This window comes from Bidens hawaiensis, unplaced genomic scaffold (genome assembly GCF_021521415.1).
Source record: "Bidens hawaiensis isolate Kalapana, Puna unplaced genomic scaffold, B.hawaiensis_p1.1 tig00009618_1, whole genome shotgun sequence".
NCBI lineage: Eukaryota > Viridiplantae > Streptophyta > Magnoliopsida > Asterales > Asteraceae > Bidens > Bidens hawaiensis.
The window spans coordinates 18,978-40,798 of NW_027491719.1; the positions used below are offsets into that span (position 1 = coordinate 18,978).

Below are 21,821 nucleotides of genomic sequence, written 5' to 3' on the forward strand. Positions count from 1 at the left end.
CATAAGTACATTATTAATTTTCATAAATATTAATTATAATTAAAAAACCAATTTTATAGTAAAAGAAATAAACGGGTCTTGGGTCTCATCAAAACATATAGCTTTTAAACCGAGATATAAAATCTCATTTATTTGTCAAACAATTTATCATCAAGTATACTATCAACTTTCATACAGTAAAAAAATATAAATGCAAAAAATAAATAAATATTAGAACAAATAATATAAAACAACCTTCGTAATACGGGGGATAAAAACTAGTTACATCATATATTAATTACATGATTATTCTACTTTTATATATAATTACTCTACCTGTTTCTCACAATTAGCACACTAATTTCATTTGTACGTTAATTTTTCCATATATATATATATATATGGATGGGTTATTATACAATAATAGTTTATCGTACATTACGTATGCGACATTCCAGAGCATTAGATTACAAAACACGCGGTGGCAGTTTCGTAAATAACACAAAACTAGTTCGTGATCAAATTCATCGATTATAAAATGACTCTAATCCAATTCTGAACTCCTCGCTCTATCTCATTCAATTTCTAAACCCTAATCAGAGCTTAAAGTATGAAATCTCAAAAGTCAAAAAAGAACGTCGTTTAACATCAAGAATCTTCAAATTGATATTAAAAAATTGATGATTTAATCAATCGAATTGATATGTAGGAGACTTTAGAATCATTCGATTATGAAATTGTAGAATAATATACTCAATTGAGCTCTGATTAGGGTTCAAAATGTTATGTTTAAACGTTCCAAACAAAACTAAAATGTTCAGTTCAAAACTTAAAACGTTCAGAACAAACGCTATTAAGTATTTTAACACATGACAAATTTGTTTACGAGTTTGTAAAGGTTTATGAAAATGAATGATCAAAATGAGACATAAATATATGGAATATGATTCTCGTGTCCTTTTGGTACTTTTAGAAGTCTAAAAATTCAGCATTCTAGATCAATGTGTACGTGGTTTAAAGATGATGAGATGATGTATTAGTGGTGTCGGAATTCCGGAGTAGTTTGGCCCAAGCCCAAAACCACTCTTAATTTACCTAAACCCGAAAAATATATAATAGTTACTTATTTGATTTATTAACTAATAACAAACTATTTAATCAATTAAACAGATTTCGAGCCATCTCCGCAAACCCGTCTGTTTCCCAGGGTACACAACAGCCGAAGCAATATGTATTGCCGGGATTACCCTAGGTACCCGACCCAAGAAACCCGAAAAATACAACCCGGGTAACACCCCTAATGGGCAATGAACTCTGCCTTTTGGGTTTCTTCCATACATAACCTTGAACTAGCCTCAACAAAATCTAGTTAGAAGGGGCTCGCTTTGCTGAAGTAGCATCGTGATTGCTTCATACCCTTCGGTTGTTCCCGTGATAAGTCGAAGAACGAGTCTTTGATAGGTGATTGGCGCCTCGATTCAGTACACATCACAAAAATTATTGACGAAAGTTAAATTCTATGATGTTTATCCAGAAGCTTGAACCGGTTTATGCACTACATAAAGCAACCGACGGGATATATGAGTTATCATTTGATTTTGATCAGATTTGGCCTCATGTCGTTAACACAATCTATGTTTGATAAATAATTTTGATGTTATCATTAGGCAACTATGGTTAATCATATTACACTAAACTAGATGTGCATCCATAAAGCACATTTGCAACATAAAAAGAGCAAAAATTAACTGCACCTGTTTTTGTATGTACAGAACATGAAAAATTTTGTTGTGTTAAAGTACGTGGTAATTGGGGATGGCTGAAATCCCGTCACATGTAGACTCGTGAAACAAAAGCTTTGCCAAAAAGTACGAAAATCTAAGTAGTTGAATAGCTTTCATATAAGATTTGAGAAATAGCTAAATGTCAAGTAATTTAAGTAAACTTTTCTTGAAACAACAATGAAGTTTAGTTGTACCAAATGTCAATCAATTTAAGTAAACGCTAAGGCTCTATATACATACACGCTTCAACACTTTCTCTCTTGATGTTATCCTAGCCGAATTCAACCACAAACACTGTCACATTCAACTTTCAAGGTTTACATAAGGAGCATTATGGCTTAGTATAAGATCTAAGGAAGTTATACAACTAAACAAGTGTTATCAAGGGTTATAAGTTATAACATACATACAAAGATTTCAAAGGTGTTTACAATTGCAAAGATATCTTTCTTTAGCTCATCATAGGAGATTGCCTTTGATAGTGAGCTACTCTGGTCCTTAATCCACCATTTACATGCTATACGTTAGTGTTTATGTGATAAGGATGCTCACCGAAATACATAATACGAACTAATGATATATTAACAAGCTAAGAATACACTAATAAAGTCATTAATCTTGTTTAAACAACCCCACTTTGTCTAAAATGACGATATTCATACACTAAACATGTAAAAGTTTACTTAGAAGGGTGATATGCATGAAGACTACACAAATACATAATAATGTTATGTACAAAAATACTAACGTTATGACTAATTTGGTGAAAATGTGGAGTTTGGAGACTAAAGAGACCAAGGTTTATGTTAATCATGGCCTAATGGCTCATTAGTAGACTAGTTACATGGTCAAACACACTAAATACAAGTTAATAGTTAAGCTTAAGCTGGCTTTATACAAATAAAGCAATGCGAGATTTATAAAGGTATAATGATATTCATATATAATATAGTTATACATATGGCTAAGTCTATAGAGAAGATGAAACATCCATCAAACTAATCACTTACACAAGGTTGGTTAAAGTAAATGTTAATAAAACAATATTGGATAGGAATATGATTATGGTTGTGGATATGATTCAATTAGTATGATCCAAAGGAAACCCATTCAAAATCTATGTATGGCATACAATGTAAATCGTCTAGTACAAACTACCAATAACATGAACAAGGTCTCAAACAAAATATAACGTTTTTTTCAACGTCTAAAACGCTGAAAAAAACGAACGACGATGGAATCAAAGTATATCAACTCAAGTACAAACCACACAATGGCAACAGTAGAGTGAAGAAGCACATAGGTCCAAATCAAGGCTCTCCGGCGCATGACATGGGCGACAATGGACATGAATAAGGCTATCCCGCCACTGCCATAGTAAATACCGAGAATAATCCTCACAAACAAATATCGAGTAGGGTCTCTAGAGGCTGTCGTGTATACCAACATGGAGAAGGCTGCAAAGAAAACAGACAGAGCCAAAGAAAGCACCCCATAAAACATGCCATCAGTAAACCTGCCGCGACCAGGGAAGTCGGGAAGTCGCTGATATACTGAAGATTCCCCAACAGCACTAAAGTCAACGTATATCCACCGCCCATGACTGTCAAATTGTCAAGAAACTTCTTCCTGTAACTGATATTGAAAAAAAGAAAAAAAAAACATTAGATAACCAAAAGATAAAAACAACAAAAAAATTAAATTGGGGGGGGGGGGGGTGTTACCTTTTATCATCTTCAGCTTGTTTCTGCACCAATGGTTTGTGCTCATCCGCATCCACAAGTGGGTTCATCTCGAGATCAAAATCATCTTCCCTGTGTCACACCAAACACAACAGTTAGAATATTATTTTTTTTTTGATAATTTAAACAGATAAATCAATTAATTAACATATGGTTTAGTGAAAAAAATTCTGATAATTTAACATGTGGCATCAACGTTTAAGTCACGTCGGGTATGATAAACTTCAATTAATCGTGAAAAATAAGTTGGCGGCGGGAATACCCGAAATCGAAGTAAAAAAACGGATGTGGTGTGTGGCAGTTTTCAGTTTGAAAAGGCTCATAAGCAACCGTTTGAGAACTCTAGTTATCGAGCTAAAGCACCTCTCGAGCTAGTTCATAATGATGTGTTCGGTCCGGTGAAACAACCGTCAATTAAAGGTATGAGTTATATGATATCATTTATTGATGATTATTCAAAATATTTGTGGGTATATTTCATGAAGGAGAAAGCGGTGCGTTTGAGCGTTTCAAAGACTTCAAGTTAGAAGCCGAACGAGATCTAAAGAGGAGCATCGAGTGTCTTCGTTCCGATAACGGAGGCGAGTATACGTCTTGTGATGTTTCTTTATTTCTAAAAAGAAAATAGAATTAAACGCCAACTAACGTGTTCTAATACCCCCGAGCAAAACAAGGTTTCGGAGAGAAAGAACTCGACCCTAACCGACATGATCGGAATCATGATGCACAACAAGAATGTACCGGGGAGATTTTGGGCGGAGGCAATGAGTACCGCTGCTTTTATAAGTAACCGATTGCTACAAGGAATGGACTACGAGTCACCATACGAGATGTTCAAAATCCGACCGAATGTTAGTTACTTTCGAGTCTTTGGATGCGTGTGTTGCGTGTTCATCCCGGGGCATCTTAGACACAAGCTGGAGAAAAAGGCAGTATTTTTGTTGGTAACGATAATGAAAAGAAAGGGTGGCGATGTTGTGAGCCGAGCACCGGGCGAATTTACGTGTCTCGGGATATTTGATGAAAACTCATCATGGTGGTCACCAAGTAAAGAAGTCTTGCCCGACACACATGACCTACAAAAAGAGTATGATGAGTATGTTACGGTTCAGGTTGGTGACAACGACCTAGAAGAACAATCTGAACTAACAATTAACACCGAACCTGAATTTTCAGCAACACGAAACGGGCCACGTTTTGATCCATGGCGAATCAGGTCGTTAGTTAGTCAAACAAATGGTCAAACCAGCGCTTCAACTGAACCAGTTAATACCAATACCGAAGGTGACATACAGGTTGTCCGGAGGTCTGATCGAGTCAGAAAACAGAACCCAAAGTATGCAAATGTCGCCTTACTTGTTAGTCAAGAAATAGAACCGGATACGGTAGAACAAGCTATACGGGATCCAAAGTGGATGGAAGCCATGAAGCAAGAGTTAGAAGCATTAGCCAGTAACGAGACTTGGCATCTTGTTCCGAAGTCGGGTGATGTAAAACCGATTTCGTGTAAGTGGGTTTTTAAAATTAAAAGACAGGCCGACGGGTCGATAGAAAGATATAAGGCTTGATTAGTGGCACGGGGTTTTTCCAGGAGTACGGGATCGATTATGAAGATACGTTTGGTCTCGTAGCTAAACTCATTACGGTTCGAGATATTTTAGCTATTGTCGCATGCAAAGGTTGGGATTTATGGCAAATGGATGTGAGTAATGCTTTTTTGTATGGCGATTTGGATCGAATAATATACATGGATCAGCCGGGAGGTTTTGTAAGTCAAAAATTTCCTAATTATGCCTCTCAGTTAAAGAAAGCAATTTGTGGCTTAAAACAGTCACCGCGTGCCTGGTTCGGTAAGATCGGTGAGTTTTTAGAAATCAACGAATTTGTTCCTACAATAGCCGATACCAGTGTGTTCGTCCGAGCCGAAGGTGACAAAACCGCCGTTGTCGTCATTTATGTAGACAACTTAATTATAACCGGTGATTTAGTCTACGTAGTGGAGCAGCTAAAAACGAATCTGTGCACTCGTTTTTTCAAATTAAAGCACTTTTAGGTCTTGAGCTCGAGTACGAGAATGATGGGTTTGGTATAGAAACTTTCAAACCAATACGGGTACCCATGGAACCAAACGGGTCTCTTCGAGCCAAAGAAGGAAAAGAGTTGGAAGAAGTAACCATGTATAGCCAAATAATTGGAACTCTTATTTATTTGACCTTGACCCGACCCGACATTGCGTATGTCGTTGGTGTGCTTAGCAGATTTGTTCAAGCTCCAAGAAAACGGCTCCTTGAAGCTGCTCGGCGAGTGTTACGGTATGTGTAGTCGACTCCGAGTTATGGTGTTAAGTTTAAGAGGGAGTCGAGTATGGAATTAATCGGGTTTTGCGATGCCGATTATGCTAAAGATCCGGACACGAGACGGTGTACATCCGGGTATGTTTTCTTGATTGGTTCGAGTGCTGTTACTTTGTGCAGCAAAAGGCAGCCTACCGTTTCACTTAACATCTCCCCTGATGTTAATTAAGAATATAAATAATGACAATTTCAACAAATTAAATTGTGATACGAGCAAAAGGAGGAAGTCAAAGTTGACCATTAATTAACCATTATATTATAAATTATAATTATAATGTGTATAAAATGAATCTTTTATACAGCAATATGAGTGGTTTAAGAATGAAACAGTGGGTGTGATACTTGGATAAATGATATGTTTACATGACAGATGCAAAATCAGATTCATCAATTTATCTTAGTGCGTGTTTGACTTCAGGAAGTCAACGGTTTGGGAATACCGTTCAAGACGCTAAAGAACCCTCAATCTAAGGTGAATGACTCGCTCTGTAATTAGGGATGTTATATTAACTATTGACCATCATTTATGAGGCATTATCATTAATCCTGATTATTTTACTACATATGTCTTTGTGTTTTATTAACAAGCTAGTTAAGGTTGGGATGTCATGGAAAATTAGTAGGGTTGTAAGAGTGATACGCAACCCAAGAGATGGTAAATTGAGCTGGATCATGGCATTGTGAAGGTGAGTGTTTCTAATTTGTGTACTGCTATGTTATGCTAACACTTGCCGGATTTTCATCGTGTGGTCATTAGAGATTGAAGTGAATTACCGAGCTCTGATTAAATATGGAATAGCGAAATACAGAGTAGAAATGTGATCATTCCAAGAACAGTCATGAAGTGTGTGTGTGTGACTTTTAAGGAAAAACACAGTTGTAAACGTTGAGATTTAGTTATCTTTGCGAGTGCGATCTTCTATAATAAATAGAACAGGTAGGGCAAAGTTGTAACAGAGTTGGACGAATCGGAAAACTTGAAAGTGGTGTGACGTGTGTTTCAAACGACTGTATTGTAAAGCGACTAGATGTTTAATAACCTGTGTTCATTTAACCCTCACTTAGCATTGGCTAATTTTTGTTTTTGTTGATGACAAATGCAGGTAAAGCTAATGAAGTCGGACGTTGGATGTTAACACATTGGTACAGGTCAATGAGGTTCAAAGAAAGCCTAATTATGTTCTACACGTATATATAATTACACTGTTTAGTAACAATTTTTTAAACTTTCCCCTAGCAATTTAACTACACAAACAAACTATCAACAACTTATCATTTTGCAAAACACTAACAGTTGTAGCAAGTAAGTAGTAACTGATTTGATTAATAATAGTAGCTAACATTAAACACTAACAATTGACAATTAATTATCAAGTGTTAAAACACTGATATTATTAGCAGCGGTACACCACCACCGATAACCGACTGCTGTTGTAAATACGTTGTTTCAATAATAATGATAATAATAATTAAGCATTTACCCCTAATTCTAACCAAAACCCTAACTAAATAAGAAAGCAAGTAAGTATCTAGCTAGCTCTATATTATATAATAAATCAAAACCTACTTAATCAATCATACATTACAAAATCAAACGCAAACGGATTCAGATTCAAACAACTAACAGGGATAATCGAGATCATACCTAGAGTTTGATGTTGAACCAACAATTTAATTTTGACGCCTAAAAACATTACGCCTAAGAGAGAAAAATATGAAAGCTAGCTATGTATTTAATTGGGTAGGTAAGTATTTTATTCTTTGACCGCTAAAACAAAAAAAAAATTGAATGGCTAAGAAGGAATACATAGAGCCGTCTAAGTGAATAGACACGTATCTCGAAGCCGGCTAAATGACCAGAGAAGTAGGCTAAGTTTAACCGTCTTTGACACGTGTCGAGTTTTATATGTTAAAAGTGGGCCCCGTTTACTTTTCACAAAATTCCGTGCCCATAAAGCGGCGGCTAAGGCTTGGCTGGCTTCGCTGACATGTCACATGTTTATTGGACAAAAAGCTTAATGATTGGATGAATGTAGGGTAAATTTAACATGTCTATTATGAAAATTTTTTAAATCAAACTTGTTTATTTTAATAGTTAGCCCTAAAAGAACATTACAAGATATTGATATTATTCATTAAATGTACATATTACAAAAACAAACAAAAATATTCAATACGTTAATGGCAATTGACAAGTGAGCCCAACAGAGTATAAAATATTTTGGTCTCAAACTTGTAAATCATGTGCTAAAAATCTATAGTATATAATAAACAAAGTTTTTTAAGTGTCACATGTTATTACCATGATGATCTTTACAAAATTTTCTCTCTTCTTACTCATATTAAATACAATTTCTCTTTCTTATTAATAATTATATTTTTTTTTCTTTTCAATCTTTCATTCTCCCTTTTTTTAAACGACCAACTAAGTAACGCCGGATACTCCGTACGCGGCCCCCATTGGCTAAAGGTAGCCCGAGCCGGCCATTAGTCCGGACGGACGGAGCCCCTAGCGGTCCACCTATTGAGGGATTCACCGGATAAAACTCGACCCCCACGCCCGCCAAATGGCACGACAGCGAGGAGCCGGTAAAACCGGGTGAGATCAGGACTCGAACCCTGGCAAACCAGGGTCATCCCTCATATCTCCCATATAACTTGGTGATGGTGAGGTTTGAACCCCCTATCTTTCACTTGTAAAGTGAGTGCTCTACCATTGAGCCACATCCAATTTATACAATTTTTATAATTCTTTCCTAATTTAAAGTTTTAAAATTCTTTCCTAATTAGTTATTAATATTAGGTTTTTATAAGTAACTAATTTTCATGTTAATTTTGAATAATGATTTCAAAAAGTAAGGTTTTAAATATATTATATTAGTTAATTAATGTTGAGGTTTTATAAGAAATGGTATTATAGATGAAGAGACAAAATTAATTTAAAATTTAAATTTTAATAAACTTTAACTTATTAAATATATATAATATTTACTAAATTACAAGTTTTTATCTTTCAAACCCTTAAAAGACAAATTTATTGTTGATGTATTATCAGTGTTGATGTTAATTTAAATGAGCGGGTTTTTATAACTGGTTAAAGTATCAAGCATGATTCAGGTTAAAACAATTTATAATTAGAATGAGTTTCGGCCCACGGGTTGGTTTAAAAAAAGAGTCACTTGCAACTTCTTTTTTTAATTTACTTTTTAATCAACCCATCGTTTATGTTAAGTTTATCATCCTAAAAATCTACAAAAATATATAAACACTAGACTACATGTTTTGGTTTTTTAGATGGATAAATCAACTTCTTACCTTAGAAATACAAACGTTAGACATTAACACATTGTTAATCATATGATAAATTGACTTTGTATATCCTTCTATTTTTAAACATTTCAAATATATTAATTTCTTTAGTGAACGAGTTATACTTGCACCAAAAAATGAGTTCATTCAAGAAATTAGCAAATGTTTATTATCCATGTTTCCGGGAGATGAAAAATGTTACCATTACTCATATGGTATCTCTCATACATACAATGATACATTACAAGAAACTACTTATTTCTTGATGTTTTATATGACCTCAAAATCTAAGGTTGTCAAGTTATAGATTAGTCCTGAAACATGATGTTAAAGTGATGACGGTTAAATGGTCTATGCAATGAAACTAAAATACATGTGAAAATACAATATGATAACCGTGTTATTGAAGCGAAAATCATATTCAGAAGTAATAGTACTGGAACTCATACTTTTATTTATAAAAAGAAAATTTCTACACCTTTAGATGAAATGCTTAATTTCAAACAACGAAATTTTCACTTTATTTTGTGTTTTGCAATTAAGATTAATAAATCCAAGGTCAGTCACTATAGATGGTTCGTTTATTTTTTAACAAATTATTTTAACTTGTGGCCAATTATGAGTTGCATTATCTAGAGTTAAAATCACAAACAATGTGAAACTACTAAGTTTTGATATAAGAAGTAAAGTTACAAGTAAAACTATAAATACTGTGTACAAAGAAATATTTAGAGATTAATGAATTTTCTAACTTTTTATTTTCATATTGTGTAATGTAAAATTTATTTTATCGTATAATATATCTTTATTTCTGTTGAACATGTTTTTTGTATTTGACGTTATATTATTATTTAAATAATTTTATTTATTTTAACCTGTGTGCTACACGGGTAACTAACCTAGTATATATATATATATATATATATAGGAATATTGGATTTTAATAATCCCTATTAAATGATATTGGCCGATAATAATCCCTATTCGTTTTATCGCCGGTGGCGGTCCCAAATTCAAAAAAGTTGGCCCCCAATAGTCCCCAGTTAAAAATGACTTAACGACGTTATAGTTTTTCTGAATTTCAAACCAATGTTTTAGGACTTTTGATCGTTAGGAGGATACAGGTCGATTGGTGTAAAACTTAGCTCGAAACAATGATTCAAAAGACTTGATTTTGGTTAATTGTAAGTTCAAACACCCGAATTGAAGCATTGTTTCGTCATTTTGAAGCACTATTTCAAACTAAGTTTTACACCAATCGACTCGTATCCTCCTAACGATCAAAAGCCCTAAAAAATTGGTTTGAAATTCAGAAAAACTATAACGTCGCTAAGTCATTTTTAACAGGGAACCATTGGGGGCCAACTTTTTTGAATTTGGGACCGCTAGTGACGATAAAACGAATAAGAATTATTATCGGCCAATATCATTTAATAGGGATTATTAAAATCCAATATTCCATATATATAAAGTTAAAAATAAAATTAATGGGCTTAAGCTTTCTCCACAACGGGCCTAAATATAGTTTCAATACTAGCCCAGATTATATGCCAGCAAACCGAACTTCGGGCCTTGAGCTTTGGAGAACTTCGGGCCTTGAGCTTCGGTTGGTATCTCGCTGCTCCTGGATTCAAATGGTCAAGTTTAAAACCGGCATGGACCGGTTCGGGCATAGTTGGTTTGAACTTCTCACTTAAACTTATACATTGTGAACTCCGGCCATGTTCGTCTTCGTCCGTCATAATAAAGCAGGCTCGATTAAGTCATCGGTCAATGATCGAGCACCATGGTTAGGGCATTTCAGTTGTGTGTATGATTGTTAAAATCTTAAATCATCAATAGAATGAACATGTTTAACAAAACTCTTTCGGCTCGGGTTTGTTTGATTTTTTCCGGTTTTGAACCGGGTTAGAAGATCGAGCTTTTAAGATACATGATAAACATTAGGGGTGTTTAATATTCGGTTACAAACCAGTTATACCAGAAAAAACAAACTGAATCGAAAACCGTTCAAAACCAACCCAAATTGCATATTCGATTTTAAGGAATTCAATTATCTAAACCAAGGAAACCACCTTATTATATATTGGGCTATAGATTTTGTATAACTCATTAAATATTTAACATCAGCCCAGTTACAACCCAAACAAACCAGACAGATGAGCACCCATTTTGTTAAATTCCGTTTTATGAATTTCAAGTTAAACCGAGAAAATCAATATGCGATCAGTAAGAAATGGTGAACAAGAACAAAAAAAATCACCGGAACCTAGGGTGATATTCCCGATCGAGGAAAACTTGAATGTGCTTTTATCTCTAGACGACTCCGAATGTTCTAAGTGTGATTAAAACGGAAAAATTGTAAATTTCGAAAATATTTGCTTTATGATACACCAGACGACCAAACACAATGTCATATCATGGACCACATGTATAGTACGAGGTTCATGTATCAATTCTCTTCAAAAATTTATTCATATGAAAAGACACAAATAGCTAAATGTAGCCATCAAACGTACCGTGTTTCACATTTTTATTTATTTTGGAGTGGGTTCACATGTAGAGATGGTCAAAAAAACCGGTTGGGGAACCGGTTTGCCGGTTTAAACCGGAAACCGGTTTTTACGAAAACCGGTTTTTTAAAAACCGGTTTGACCGGTTTACAAACCGCCGGTTCGTATTTCGGTTACAAGTTTTAGATCCAAAACCGGTTAACGAACCGGTTAATGGAAAAACCGGTTTTTTTTTAAAACCGGTTATTATGAAAAAAACCGGTTATTAACCGGTTAATTTAAAAAAAAACCGGTTAACCGGTTATTAACCGGTTCTAACCGGTTTCTAAACCGGTCCTAACCGGTTAGACCGGTTAGGGTTTTGACATACAAAAACCGGTTATTAACCGGTCCGGTTATTAACCGAACCGGTTTTTTTCCGGGCCAAAAAAAACCGGTCCGGTTAATAACCGAACCGGTTTTTTTAAAAAAACCGATTTGTGCACCTCTATTCACATGCTTCATTAATTCTGAAGGAAAACTTATTTCCTACAGTTACTTAAAATTCAACTCTTCTATTCCTTTATCTTATCTATTGTGGGATTTTTTTATATAAAGAAACTGCTTTTGAACCCGTGTATTACACGGAATTTGTCAAATAATAAAAAATAAAAAATAAAAAAATTCATTATCTAAAAGAAATTAACAGAAATATAGGTAAAAAGAAGATAAAATATATAGTATAAACATTAAGAAGTCTAAAATATCAAATTTACAAATTTGATTTTTTTATGTACAACATATGCAAAAATTGTTTTGACCAATTATCCGTGAACTATAATAATAAATGAGATGAGAGATTAAAGAATTAAAAAAAAAATTATAATCCATTTCTCAAAACTGTTTTGTCTCATGACCCATGGATATATGGGATAAATAAGATAAGAAATTAGAGAATTGGAAATAAACTTATAACCCATTTGCTAAAATTATTTTTGCTCATGACCAATGGATAGTTGAGATGAATGAGATGATAAATTAGAGAATTAGAAAGGAAATTATAACCCATTTGTTAATATGGTTTTGCTCTATAACCCGTGGATAAGTAGAATGAATGAGAAGAGAGATTAGGCTATAATGAATGTGGGATTGTCACATCATCCTCATTATTTTCTTTTATTAGTGTAGTTAGATTTATATTTATTTGCATTGTATTTATGTGATATTTAGTTTCTTATTCTTCTTAAATATTGTTAAATATAAATTAATATCATAAAGCAAACTATAACCTAGTTTCAATATATTAGGTACTAGTTTGATCCTCCTGTGTTACGGGAGTTTATTTAAAATTTTGTTTTTGATCGATTTAACGCAGTTTTGTTTTAATTTAATACATATATATTAGTTTGTTATTATATCTTTTAACGTTTGGGTTTTATTAGTTGAGATGTTTAGGTTTTTTATATTTTTAACGAACAAACATAAACGGACACGAGCATCTTGTTTTTTTTAAATGTACAAACATGAACACAAATATTTGTCTAATGAAAAAGGTGCGTTGATGTAGTTGACGATGGTGGGTATTATCGGAAGTTAACCGACGACGGAGATGATAGATCAGCAACAGAGAACATGCAAAGCAGATAAATTAAATTAGGGTTTGATGATGAATGTGTTTATAAGTAAATGAGATCTTATAACCCATTTGAGGACTATTAGAGTTTGTTAATACTCATAACCCGTGAAAACTATTATTTGATGATTAATGAGTTATTTTACAGATAAATGAGATGTTATAACCCGTTTAAGGGTTATCCGGGTTTGGTGAGGCCCATGACCCATGAAAATTATTGTTTGATTATGAAATAGTTTTACAAATAAATGAGATGTTATAACCCATTTAAACACTATCCGGGTTGGTGACTGGTGAGACCCATACCCACGAATTCGGGTCAAATGCATGAGGAGCCTCTATTCATAAACCAGACAATCTGGTGGCTCTAGAAAATGGGGGGAACAACCTGAGAGTGACACCTAGGATTTTATGGTAGACAATTATATAAATAGTTAGATTTGTATATAAACAAACATATTTCCTAGTAAAAGCGTTAATCAGCCACTCGAAATCAACTTGTTAAAAGGGTAAATCAAGTCCAACTCAAATAAGCTTGCATAATAAACAAGATGAAGCCCAAGTTTCACTTCTCGAGCTCAAGTAGACCTATAGATTTAAACAAATCTATTGTTTAATAGTTTTAATCTGATGTATAAAATATATGATTTATAGTAATTTTATTATATGTAGAATAATAAAATGCTACTATCGTCCCTATAGTTTACTTACCCACTTTTGTCATATATGTCTAAAAAGCTATTTTTTAGCATCTCCGTCATCATGGTTTCATTTGCTTGTCATTTTCAATCATACTCATTTAATCGTTACTTGTTTTCTCATTTATGTTAAACATAAAGAAACAAACACAAATAAATGAATATGAATGAACCAACATGAACAAACGTTCATGAACATAAATGAACACATAAAAAATGTGTTCATTTTTGTTTGTTTGTTAAAAGCTGAGCTCCAACTTGATCTCTTGAAAACTAAACAAGTCAAACTCAAGTCTAGACAAGCTCATACTCGACTTTAGGGGTGTGTTCATAACTGAATACCCGAAAATTTGGATACCAAAAATCGGATATTCGAAATTTCGGATATTTGATATCATTATCCAAATCCGTATATGAAATTTTGACTATCCGATTTTCAAATATCCGAAATTTCGGACACGGGTTTGGATACCCAACGAATATCCAAAAATTTGGATACCAAAAATCGGATATTCAAAATCTCAGATAGTTGATATCATTATCCAAATCCGTATTCGAAATTTCAACTATCCGATTTTCAGATAATTAAGATATCCTAATATACAAAAATTTTCAAAGTAACTATTAGAATTCGAATATGAAGTCAATGATCTTTAGTTTAATTGACTACGATGAGGTATCTAAAAACCTCAATTTGAAGATGACAAGCCATACAAGGGGCTTAAGTTGGACCAGACATCCTCCTGAAGATCTGAGGATAGATTGATCATATTTGGGCGGATCAGTAGTCCGTCAATGAACCTAATTGGTCTTTAAAAAAAATCCAAATTCGAAAATTTAGATAGTAGGATTCAGATTTTTTTAACACCTGTTTTAATCTTTTTTACTAGCCTGCTTGATTTACCACTAAACAGTCAAAACTTGTTTCACTAAGCAGTAAAAAACGACAGAGCACATTGTTATCATCATCATTTCGCATCATCATCATCATCATCATCATCATCATCATCATCATCATCGTACTCAGTATATCCCACCAATAGCAATGCTATGGTAGGGTCTGAGGAGGGTAAGATGTAGACAGCCTTACCTCTATCCCATAGGGATAGAGAGGCTGCTTCCGGTGAGACCCCCGGCTCGATAGTAGTTTTGAATCAAGCCTTGGACATAAGACACATAACACTCAATCATCGGGACACCGGCTGATTGGTGCATGTGCCCTAGTCTTTCGGCTATCAACGCCACCACATGATGCCTGATTAACCTTCCGCCACTTTTAACGTTATTTTCACGTGATTAGTAAAATAACGTCAAAATTAGTGATGCCTGATTAACCTTCGGCTATCATTTCGCATCAAATCTCCATTAAACCCAACGCGTTACGCAACACACAAACTCTAAACTCTATTTAATCCCTAACCTATTATTATTATTATTATTATTATTATTATTATTATTATTATTATTATTATCCCTATATCATTATCCTATCATTAATCTCTCACACTATGGAGTCTTTTTCGATTATTATTCCTACACTGATTCAACTACGAGCTTCCATGAACACGTTCCTATCTCAATTCGAACCCCTAGCAATCGCTATTATTCCAATCGTTACGTTTTTAATCGCTAGAGTCATTCAATCGGTTCTTCAAGTGGTTCACGACAACGGAGTTATAGCCACGGTTATTAAATTCGTCATGACATTAGTCAAGTAACTATTCATTCATTCACTTATTATTATTATTATTAGATAATAGATAATATCATTTCATTTAGTTCGAACTCGTTAGTTTCACACTTTAGCTTTGACTCGTTTTAAGGTCCTGCGCATGAGCTCGAACCGAGCTTAGACTCGTTCAAGGAGTTTTTTAAAAACATGTAAAAATAATTAAAAACGTAAATAAATTAATGAGTAATAAAAGATCCAGTATTCACTTATTATATATTATGTTTCGATAATTAGATAATATCATTTCAATTAGTCCGCCTCTTTCATTTCACTTTACAACCGAGCTTGAGCCGAGCTTTGACTCGTTTAAGGTCCTGCACACGAGCTTGAACCAAGCTTAAGCTTGTTTAAGGAGTTTTTTAAAATATATAAAATTAATTAAAAGCGTATATAAATTAATTAATAATTAGCAAGCATACTTATTAGTTTATATACGTTTTTAATTATGTTTATATATTTTTTAAAAAACTTCTTAAACGAGCCTAAGCTCGGTTCGAGCTCGTGCGCAGGGCCTTAAACGAGTCAAAGCTCGCTCAAGCTTGATTGTGTAATGTGAAATCAATACCTAGTAGCTCGAGCTCTTTAATTTCACACTTTACAGCCGAGCTTAGGCTCGTTTAAGATACTAATCAAGCTTAGGCAGATGTAAGGATATTTTTCAAAATATATAACAATAATAAAAAAACGTATATAAATTAATAAATAATAAACTAGCCAAGCTCAGTTCGGGCTCGGATTGTTTACTATTTATTGATTAATTAATTATTTTATTTACATTTTAATAATGCCTATATATTTAAAAAAAAACCTTAATGAGCCTAAGCTTGGCTTGATCTCGTGTTCGAGACTTAATGAGTTAAAAGCTTAGCTGAGCTCAGTTGTGTAATGTGAAATTAATAAATAATGAACTGGTTGAGCTTGAGTTTGAAAAAAACGACTCACGAGCTTTAGAAAAAGAATTCGAAAAGAGCCGAGCTTGAGCCTAGTCAAGCTTGGGCTTGGCTCGGCTTGTTTACACCCCTAGTTGCATCACATATCATCGGTTGTGATTTTGGATAATATTCAGTGATATTTGCTTATAAAATCTTAACAGGTGTGCAGAGGCATATTGATGCTGAAAAACAAAAGGTATGGTGTACGTTAAATTGCAAATATTTAGGTTACATGTAATTAATTAAGAGTTCAAGCTTTTCGAGTGATTTATTAGTCATATGATACACATGAAAGTCAAGCAGTATAATCTTCCAACTTCCAAGTAGCAAGTACTAGCAAATAGATGAATTTATTTAGAGTGTAACATACTAAACCTATGATAATCCAAATGAGATATTAATATAGGTTTGATAGTTAGATTACATGTAGCATCTTTTGAATGAATTATATTAAAAATGGTAAACATATTCTACTACACAGGTTGTTGAAAAATTACAATCTTCTGGTAAATCTTTAAGGGATGGTTGGAAAACCGAGCTCCCAAATACGGGATTAGGAACTAAGGTTCTAGAAGAAATAGAAGACTTAAAACAAAAGGATCCAGCTTGGCAAGGCAGATGTTCTGGTACAGTGTATGTTCTACAAACCTTTTTCTGCAATATTATTAGTTTTTGATATTTATTTTGTTATTTTCTACACTCGAATTTATCGCTTTTTTTTTTCAGATATATTGGAGGAAATGAATCTGAAGGTCACTTTTCGTTAATAAACGAGGCATGTTCAATGTTAGTAAGATTCAATTTTTTTAAACTCACATTCTGTTCTATGTTTTTAAGATCGTAAAATTTTTTCGATTATTGAAACATTATATTTTGATTTTAGGTTTGCACATACGAACCCGTTACATTTAGATGTATTCAAGAGTGTTGTGAGATTTGAAGCAGAAGTGGTTGCAATGACTGGTGCTCTTTTTGGAAGTAAAGAAAAGGCATCTGGAGGGAAAATATGTGGCAATATGACTTCAGGAGGAACCGAGAGTATATTACTTGCTGTCAAAACAACACGTGATTATATGAGGGCGAAAAAGAATATTACACGTCCCGAGATGTGGGTTTGATTCTTCTTTTTGTCCTAAGTTTACCATTTAAGGTGGCAATACGGGCGGGTCGGTGATTCCGTCATGCTGGGTAACGGGTCAAAACGGATTGGGCTAGGATGGGTTAACTTTCGACCCGTTTTGTCCATTTCGTGTATTGTAAAGAATTGACGCGTTACATATGATAGAAATCATATTATTAAACTAGTTAGGTAATATCTTTTAATTGAAATGAATTAGGACAAAATGGGCAGGAATGGTAATGGGTCAAGACGGATTCGGGTTAAGTTGGTGTTTTAATTTGCTGGTTAAACAGTTCGGGTCGGGTTGGGCTGACAGCCAACCTATCCAAAAATCTACCCTTTTTGTTCGGAAATATTTGTGTTTTGTAAATAACTAATACATTACATATGGTTTCAAAAATTATATTATTAATACAATAAGGTAGTTTCTTAACTGTAATGATTTACAAATGGTCGGGTTGGGTAACGAGTCAAAATGCAAAATGGACTTCACAAATGGCCGGGTTGGGTAACGAGTCAAAATGGAACGGTTTAAAACAGATACTTTTGGTGTGCTGGTAAAACTGGCTGCAATGAGTCAACCCGTTATCAGTAAATAGTTGACTTTTGCGTTAAAATATCTACCTGTAATCTAAAAAGTTTTAATTTTTGAGTGCAGGGTAATCCCTGAATCTGCACACTCGGCTTATGACAATTGACAAAGCTCGTCAATATTTTAAAATCAAACTGTGGCGTGTTCCTGTAAATAAGGAATTTCAAGCAGATGTTAAAGCCATCAAGAAGTATATCAACAAAAACACCATAATGGTACGCGGTTGTTGAACCAGTCTGCTGATTGTCATCTTTTCAGTCTTTTTGAATGGTTATAAAACTTAACAACTCAAACTTTAATTGCAAATCAGATTGTTGGATCGGCTCCTGGTTTTCCACATGGAATCATTGACCCAATTGAGGTAAAGTCAAAGTTTTCGGTTCATTAAATTATTAAATGATTTGTGCACTGGTGATCATTTTGGGAGTTATATCTTGCAGGAGCTCGGTGAATTAGCAGTTAAATATGGGATTTGTCTGCTTGTTAGACCTTTGTCTTGGTGGCTTTGTGTTGCCTTTTGCACGTAAACTCGGGTGTGATTATCTTAGCTTTCTATTCATTACTATTGTTATTATTATTGTTGTTATTATTATCAGGGAGAATTTCATATATGCCCCTACGAACTTGAGAAATATCATATATGCTCAACCCATGTTTTAAAATATAATGTATCCTCTTAAAAGTAGTTAAAATATCAGACCTACCCGTTTCATTAAAAACAATTTAAGAATGGCCATTTCACCCTTATTTTTCTAAAGCTCTAATACGAAATTTTCTAAAGCTCTAAAATTTCATATTTTACCCATTTTTAAACTTAAAGTTCTATATTTTACTCATTAACAATGTATTTTTTTAATTTTTTTTAAATATGAGATTTACAATTTCCATTAAAAAATGTCATGATTGTCATCTTTAACCTGTTTTTCTTTTATAACTTTTTTTATAGAAAAATATACATATAGGTATAAAATTATAAAATCGGTCTAAAAAAGAGACATGGTTAAAATTTGTTGTGCGCTACAGTTATAAGATCATATTTATGACAAGGATAAAATGGTCATAAACTAAACATTCCTTTAAGTTGGGCTATATGATATTTTACAAGTTTGAAGGGGTATATGTGAACTTCTCCCTTAATTGTTATTGTTAATAATAGTATTATTATTTCAGGTATCCTATTCCACCGTTTGATTTTACTGTCCAAGGAGTGACCTCTATATCAGCAGATGTGCATAAGTATGGGTTGGCACCCAAAGGGACCAGTATAGTTTTATACAGAAACCATGAAATTCGGAAGGTAACTGTTCTATTAAGTTGCACTATGGTTTCATGTTTCTTGAATTTGTCACTGTAATTCAAACATTTTAGTGTGTGATCTGTTTACAAACTTCTAATAGCACGCGTGAACCATGATTATTTCTTTAGCAAAATATCTACTAACCGAAATTTGATGTTTGGTCTTAGCTATATATAAGTTCTTACTATATACATACAAGCACACATGGTATATCATGCATTATTTTGGGTTTGAATTTTTATTATCTTTCCTTGCTTTTCTCATATTTGATGGTGGCTGGCGTGCTGGAATTTGGCTAACTTAAACAGCATCAATTTGTTGCTGGTAAGATTCTTTGGGTTTATGTTTTCTCATAACCGAAACCAAACAAAAACCCATGGTTTGGCTTTATGTTATAGTAAAAACCGAGCTCTCGATCTGGTTTTGGTTTTGGTTTTGGTTTTGGTTTTGCATGCAGTATAAACCGAACCGAATGTATGGATTTTCATTTTTTGATTTCGAAGCAATTTATAAGAATTTAATAAATAGTGTAACCTAAGTATACTAGGCTCATTTGTATAATAATCAGTTAATCATTAATTTAACAAAAAAATCCAAAATTTCAAGTCCAAATGGTAAAACAGTAAAAAAGAACCGAAAAAAAAACACAAAAAGAACGGTTTTCAAGAACTCAAAAACCGAATTGGTTCAATATGAGCCCAAAATCGAGCCAAACCAATGTAGCATAACCCGCATCTTATGTGTTTGACCCACTAACGATAAAGCATAACCCGAATTTTAAAGTGCATTTTATTTTAATACCACAGTTACCGAGTGGTCTGGTGGTCTATATGTGTCTCCAACAATTGCTGGTAGCTGACCTGGAAACATGATTGCAGGGGCTTGGGCCGCCATGATTTCTTTAGGCCAAGAAGGTCACATATTTAATTTTGATTTTATAATTTAAGCACTCTTTTTACTACATTTTATATAAAGTTAAATAATCATTGTCTTGTATTATTTCAAAGGTTACCTTGAACACACAAGAGAGATAATGGAAGCATCAAAGAGAATACAACAAGGGTATTTGCTCTTCTTTTTATTAAATTATTATTATTATTATTATTATTGCTAGATTGAAATTACTATTTACTAATCTGCCCATTGTTTGAATGTTTTGTTACTTTTGTAGCGCGAAAGATATCCCTGAATTGTTTATCGTCGGAAGGCCCGATATGACAATTGTTGCGTTTGGCTCCAACGTTATTGACATATTTGAAGTGAATGACATATTGTCCACTAAAGGCTGGCATTTAAGTCCCTTGCAAAGACCCAACAGGTAAAAATAGTATTAATTTCGTTTAGTAACATAATATTAAATAAAATCAGGAAATTACATTTTGAACCTTATTGTTTGTATTTCAGCATTCATATATGCGTTACCCTCCAACACGTTCCTGTTGTTGATGAATTCCTCAACGATCTTAAGGAGTCAGTGCAAACCGTAAGTTTCCAAATTTTCTTGCCTATTAAGAACTTCCAAATAATTCAAAAACACTTTATTTATTTTATATATTATTATTATTTGAGGGTATTTTTTTTGTTTTTTATATGTAATCACATATAATAAATGACAAAACTACCCTAAAATAATATTAAATGTATAAAATAAATAATTAAAATTTTAGTTGTTTGGTGTGTGTGTTTTATCTTACCGTTAAATTGTTCATTAATTCTTTTAGGTGAAAAAGAATCCTGGGCCGATAAGCGGAGGACTTGCACCGATATATGGTGCAGCGGGGAAGATTCCCGATAGAGGTATGGTTAATGAGTTACTGGTAGACTACATGGATAATACATGCTGATATGATATGATTCTTGGGGGTATTTGGATCCAATTCTTTCAAAGGAAATTGAAAATTGTGTGATGATGATATGTAAACTGTTAATTACAAAGTTTGTTGATGTATATGTAAAAATAATTCAAATATCATCTTTTTTATTACTTTTTTTTATATTAACCTTGATATACTATGCTTATAAGTGGCTTTTATTTGATATCTTTCCTACATATGAATGTTATACATATTTAAAGTGGCCTACCCAAAAAAAGTTTATACATTGTTAATAGATGTTAGCAAGCCTAAAAAAAGATACTGATGGGAAAAAAAATCCCCG

General features: G+C 33.5%; 1 pseudogene across 1 annotated transcript; it reads left to right on the forward strand.

The window, feature by feature from the left end:
* The first annotated feature begins 15,357 nt into the window (after window positions 1–15,357).
* LOC143533091 (sphingosine-1-phosphate lyase-like) lies at window positions 15,358–21,642 on the forward strand (annotated as a pseudogene). The gene is made up of 16 exons (XR_013135292.1): window positions 15,358–15,419; window positions 15,473–15,700; window positions 16,801–16,851; window positions 17,137–17,288; window positions 17,382–17,441; window positions 17,539–17,763; window positions 18,434–18,582; window positions 18,678–18,728; window positions 18,808–18,900; window positions 19,538–19,664; window positions 19,973–19,988; window positions 20,471–20,578; window positions 20,672–20,726; window positions 20,836–20,982; window positions 21,069–21,147; window positions 21,386–21,642. The product of XR_013135292.1 is annotated as a sphingosine-1-phosphate lyase-like (transcript).
* The last annotated feature ends 179 nt before the right edge of the window (window positions 21,643–21,821 follow it).